The sequence below is a fragment of the Columba livia genome, chromosome 18 (assembly GCF_036013475.1).
Source record: "Columba livia isolate bColLiv1 breed racing homer chromosome 18, bColLiv1.pat.W.v2, whole genome shotgun sequence".
Classification (NCBI taxonomy): domain Eukaryota; kingdom Metazoa; phylum Chordata; class Aves; order Columbiformes; family Columbidae; genus Columba; species Columba livia.
In genome coordinates this window covers 10,218,060-10,224,103 of record NC_088619.1, presented here as the reverse complement: position 1 = coordinate 10,224,103, position 6,044 = coordinate 10,218,060, and the positions used below count along the sequence as shown (strand labels likewise).

Sequence of the window (6,044 nt, the reverse complement as noted above, 5' to 3'; positions counted from 1 at the left end):
GCACCGCCTGATTGGCCCGCGCCGGGCCCACCCCTGCGTGACGCACGGATGGTTCTGGAAGAGTTTGGTTGGTCGGTGCGCTCCGCCGCTTGGCGCTTCTCCCCTCCCCCGCCTTTGAACTGAATTCGCGGGAAAGGGCCGCTCGCCCTGCGGCGCGGGGCATGCTGGGTAGAGCGGGCCGCCCCTCACCGACCCGGGGGCGCCGCTGCCGCGGCTCCGGTTCCCCTGCTCCTCCCTTCGCACCGCTCCTCCGCGGTCTGCCCGCCCCGCTGGGCTGCCCGGAGCACCGCGCTTTCAGTGCGCCTTCCCGCGGCACGTCCCGGCGCCTCCACGGCCGCTCAGGTGCTCTCTCGCCTGAGGGAAGGTGCCCCCTGCCCGGCGACGCCGCTGAGGGGCTGCTCTGCTGCCCGAAGGAGCTCGGTCGTTCAGAAGCAAATTATTCGAAATAGAAGCTTGCATATGAGTCGGTATCGTTTTTGTGGTAAAAGCGCTTATACTGGGTCGGACACGAGGTCCTGCTGGTATCTGTAGCTTTAACCGTAATTAACCATGAAGTTTCCTCAGATGGTGGCAGAAGAAGTCACCCATAGGTGCAGGGAGACTCCAAGTCTGATGTCAAACGTTTCTCTCTGATTTTATTCCCGCCTTTCTTTACCAGATGAGGACCCATGGAGTACTGGGGAGCCCGGGCAGCTTCCCTGTGTGGCTGGGGACACGTTTGGAATCAGCCCCTCAGGACAGGCCCTCGGACTGATACCGGGCACCTCCCAGTGGCCCTTCTGGTGTGCTGGGTATCTGCCAGTTTTCTGAGCTTGTAGACTCACTAGCGACGTACACCAAATGAAGAGCATCTTCAGGTGACCAGAGGTTGATCTTGGGGTCAGTGATACCCTGTGCGAAGCGAGAAAAGGTGACAAATATTGCATTAGGTGTGAGAAAGGCTCCTAAATGTTGGATAGCTGCAATTTTGTCCTTGAAAGCTGTTCATTGCTTAAAACCTATCGCTGTTTCCTCCCTACTGTTTACAAGCTTCTGGTGCTTCATCCTTCTAAATTTCAAAACCAGGAGGAGGAGCCAGAGGGCAACTTTCCAAACAGGAGTAAGAAAGATAGGCAATTAAATCTCTGACTTTGGAATTGGATCAGCTTGTGAGCAGAGGAACTAAGGATGAGGCTCCAGCCTTGAGTGGGACTGGACAGTGCAACACAAATGTGTTGTTGTGTGTATATTTTCTACCACTTACTTTTTTTCTTTATTTCATAGTTGTGTGCTTTTCTTGGTTACCTGTAGTCACCCTATAGCCACACTACTTAACTTTCTAGCTTCCAGTCCTCCAAATTAGTATATATCCAAGCACAGGAATATTTACAAAGTAAATCCTTTTTTAAAGGGGAAATAAATACCTTTGTATGTGGAGCTCGGTGTAAGTGAAAGTTCTGTCGGTACAATTACACTGTTGTCCTCACATCTTTAAACACGAATCTGTCTATATAGATTGTAACTAACTAAAGAAAGAATACTACAGATCTAGCTTAATTTCTGAGAACTTAATTGGAAAGATAACTTTGTAATAATAGTGCTTACTAGCTGAATATAAACTTACTGATTCAGGCCATCCTGAAAGCCAGTGTCAGTATTGATTAGGGAGCGCTGTTCTGTCACATCTGTAAGGAAATAAAGTTTGCTATTTGGGGCATTGCTGAGAATAACAAATCCACAGTGAGTGTTCTGGCTAGCTGCATTTCTTTATTTTGGCCTCGAGCTAATGAGCACATTCAGTGGGATTCAAGGGCATCCAGCATGGAAGAGACCTGACACACTCCCCTTCTGTGGTGACATCTGAAATTCTTTGTTTTCATGTTCCAGGTTCTGCCTTCTCCCTGTCCAGCCCACCAAACCCAGGCTGTCCGTGAGAGGTGAGGACGCACAAATGCTGTAGGACTGAGACAAAAATGTTTTGTGCACGGATGGAAAGGTACGTGTCCCACAGCTATATTGCTATATTCCAAACGCAGATCCATTTCAGGGGCTTCCCTTTCTTTTCTTTACACAAATAAACTTCACTAGATGTTGAGTTAATTTCTTGTGCAGTAGTTATTGATTCATTTTTTTCAGTTCATATTTATTTTCAGCCTGATTTGATGTCGATCAGCAGTAACAGGCTGTGGAAATCATGAGATAAGCACTTCCCTACCTACTTGGAAAGCAGAAGTCAACTCCCACTTTGTGTTTTCCCAGTCTCTCGTAAACAGAGGCTACATAATATTGCAACTGGAGGAAGGGAGTAGCTCCAGCTTTCTGGTTAACAGTGCAAGACCGGGCAGGCGAGTGTTGGGTATTTTTAGGGTGGCAGGATCAGATTGCCGTTGGGCTGGTAGCTCTCAGTTTCAGTTTGCTTTTCTGCATGCCAGTGTCTAGTGCTGCCCTGTTTTTATAAGCAGGGAACTGAGAAAAGAGAAACTTTACTGTAAGGGAACAACTGCCCTGCAGCATGGCAAAGAGAGGAGCTGAGAGCTTACACAGCAACCCGAGTGTCCTGATGTGCAGCCCTGAATGCAGCATGTGTGGAAGATTGACAGAGCAGCCACTTGTGATTCTCATTCATCGGTTTGGCTGGGAACTGCTTTTGTACAGAGTTGTTCAAATGTATTCCAGGGCATGGTACTCAAGGAACTTGGCCCTCAGGGAATCTTAATGCACCCACAATGCGCAGCTTTCAGTGAGCAGGTCACTTACATGTCTGGAGTTACTGCAGAGAGTGAAAAGTGAATGCGCAGTTTGTTTTGCACCACCGAGTCACCTATCTTCTGCATTCATGTGGTGAACAACAAGTGACGATTATTAGTTATTATTACTTAGTAGAAATGTGTACTCAGGAGTTGTTTCTTGGAGTTCTCTTAGTGATGTTTTAATATATTTTTCATTATATACTACTTTTATATACTCATCATTATTCTTCATTACTCTCCTACAGTGATTAAATAAAAAAGAAAAATCCCCACCCACACTACAATATGCTTAATGTATGATTCCAAACAAAATCCACAGGGGGGAAAAAAGCCACGTCTTGACATATAATGCTTAATACATGGAAATGGAATAGGAATCATGCTAGTTCATACTGTAATTTCAGAGATCCAGCAAAGCTATCAATTCTAAGTGAACTTTCGGGATTTGTGTTCTCTTAATTGAGTCCTGGAAACTGTGAAAGATATGGCAACTAAAAAACTTCTGATGTAAACTTAATGACTGAACTCAGAAATGCAGAGATCAAAGAGAAACTGCTGGGAAGATGTGAGAGTTAAGGCAGATACAGATATAACCAGAAGATTCTCACCAAAGAGTCTGTTGACAGTGCAAGAATGAAAGCTTCAATCAACCAAACAGAAAAATATAGGAGGGCCAATGAATATGCCAATAGATAGTAAAATGAAACAAATTAATTTCAGCTTTAAGTAAGGGATAGGTTTTAACAGAGATCAGTTCTTTCTTTTGGGGCTAAACTGAGTGCAGGTTAATAAGATAAGAATTATGAATTTTATCATCAGGAATTACTTAAATGATAAGATCAGGGGAGATCTTATTTCCAAATCTTTTCTAGTTAGCACAGGTATAGAAAATTCACACATGGGAGAGCTTATCTAACTGTTTCATACCAAAGTTAACATGTTCTCTGTGGGTTTATATACTAGGTGTTGCTTCAGAAGGCTTTTACAAGAGTTTATCTTGTTTTCAGGATGCTGCTTGGAATGTATGATTCTGCACACTATAATCTGAATTATCCATACTCCAGAAGTATTAATAATTTGATCAGTTGTTGCCATGACTGTGGTCAAAGTACTTTTACCATCTCCAAAGAAGGCGGTGAGAAACATAGCAGGAGGTAAACGGTGACCAATCCTTATCCTATTTTTTGGAAAGAGAAATAAACCTGTATGTGGCATAATTAATACCCTTTGGCATGGCAGATTAATTGGTGCTGATGCTAACATCTTTGCATTTTAAAGATGCGAGGCTTTGCCCCTAGAAAGCTCTATCTTTTCCTGCCTTATTACTTATGGTAGTACTAGGGCACCCGAGGCCATGCCACAACTTCACCTCTCTTTGAACCCAGACAGGTTAGTGAGGTAAAGCAAGATTAGCACAACTCTGTTCTACAGAGCTCTGGCAACACTCCTAAGTACAGATGTGCGTGCAAGAAATAATACTAAATTAAACATAATTAAGCAAGAGATGTTGTGGTGTTGGCAATTTGGGAGTATGGAGGAGATGACTGATATAGTTTTAAATTGTTGAAATGTGACTGTCAGTTGCTGGATTATGAATTGGCAACTAGAATATGGTGACTGACTCACTACAACTGCCCTGCTGCCTCTAGACAGGCTGTCAACTACTCACTAACCAGCCAAACGACAAAATCGAATTAAAAGCCGTACTTACAGCCACTACTGTACAAGCCCCTGGAGACCCTGAATGAGCAGATGGATCTTGTACTGAGTACCAGATGTGAATTGGCAGGGAAACCATTCCAGAGGCATCACTCCCCTTCACTGAAAATTCCTTGTGTGTAGATGTTCAAATCTTGGGGCAAGCGAGAAGAACCGGAATGCCTCAAAATGAGTTGAGTAACAGGGAAATTTCATTCATAAAAATTCAAGTTCACAATGTAGAGGAGAAAGTAAAGTTCTTGCCTTTTTATTTTAATACACTATACGTAAGAGTGAATTGTCAGATAATAGTTCTGTTAAGGCATTGAATGAAAACGTTTATGTATTTATTTTTTTTTTTATTAATAATAGCTGAAGAAGAGATAAATGAGTTAATGGAATTCTTGGAAGCATTCAGACCAAATGCTGCAGGGTAAGGCCAACAAGCTGCAATACATTGAGAAAAACAAGCATTTGTCTATCAGAATGGAAAAAACAACAACTGGATAGGACAGGTACATGTACCAGTATCAGTGGAGGTGTGGAGCGGTCCAGCCGACTGATTGCATAGTCTTAAACATAATTTTTTGGAGGCTCAGAGTGGAACCGCAGGGGTAAAACCACTGTTCATGCAGATTGACTGCCAGTTTTGGCAGAGGCAAAACCAAACCATCACGTAAACTGTTTTAATTACAAAACTAGGAAAGTTAATGTAGTCCAAAGTTTGGGTTAGTCTATTTTTGAGAGTAAATTCCAAGCTCCTTTATTAGCAGATGTGTTCATATATTTTTAAAGCAAAGCCCCACATGTTCAGTAAATGCTTTGAGGGCTTTGTTAAAAATGTGTCCCTAAGGATGAACCACTGAAGTCAGTGGAAATTTCCCAAATATTTTCACGAGGTCAGAACACCACTCTCAATTGTTTAAAAAGCATCTTTATATAGTATAAGTTAACTGTAAAATACTCTACATCTGGTGGCATCTTATAAAAAGCTGTAATTCATGCACTCAGGCAGCAAAATAGCAGAAATAAATAAGATATACCTAAATCAATTTATAATTTAAATATTTGCCTTATGCACATTAACCATCATGCATTTTAACAGAGACAAGACTTAAGGCAAAACCGCTGTTATTACTCTAAATTCGCAACATATCCATTGCTTGCAGACTATGATCTATAAATATTAAGCGGCGAAAGCTTCCCAGAACTTCTCCTGCAAGGACCTGCTGATGGAGATTTTGTGAAGAGGCTTCAGAGAGGAGCAGTGGCAGCAGCGTGACCCCACAGGTGCCAGCTCAGCCGTTGTCCCTCCAGCCTTCCCAATAAGATTTGGTGAAACTCTCTGCATCGCAACGTCTTTATCGGTAATGGATCCCTCCCTTAATTTGCGCTGATGCATTTGGAATGTCAGCTTCCAAAACAAGGCACATGGGAGGCATTTAAAGTAGATTTTTTGAAAGGAAAATGAACAAAGAGCATGTCAGGTTCCATTTTGATTTGCATGACAAATCCAGCGTGCAGTGTTCTGGTGGGTCGGGCTGGGCTTGCCTGCCACTCACGGCATTTGTCACTTTGGTTTGAACACTTTTGACAGTCCGTTATGTTAATTGTACT

The 6,044-nt window shown here is 43.0% G+C and overlaps 1 long non-coding RNA gene across 2 annotated transcripts; it reads left to right on the top strand.

Moving 5' to 3' along the window:
- The first annotated feature begins 709 nt into the window (after positions 1-709).
- Positions 710-5,735, top strand: LOC135575777 (uncharacterized). Of its 2 annotated transcripts, none has more exons than XR_010467067.1 (4): positions 710-857; positions 1,867-1,975; positions 4,800-4,860; positions 5,597-5,735. It is a non-coding gene; the product is annotated as an uncharacterized LOC135575777 (long non-coding RNA). The 2 variants fall into 2 exon arrangements; XR_010467066.1 differs by having other exon boundaries at positions 745-867.
- Positions 5,736-6,044: the final 309 nt, after the last annotated feature.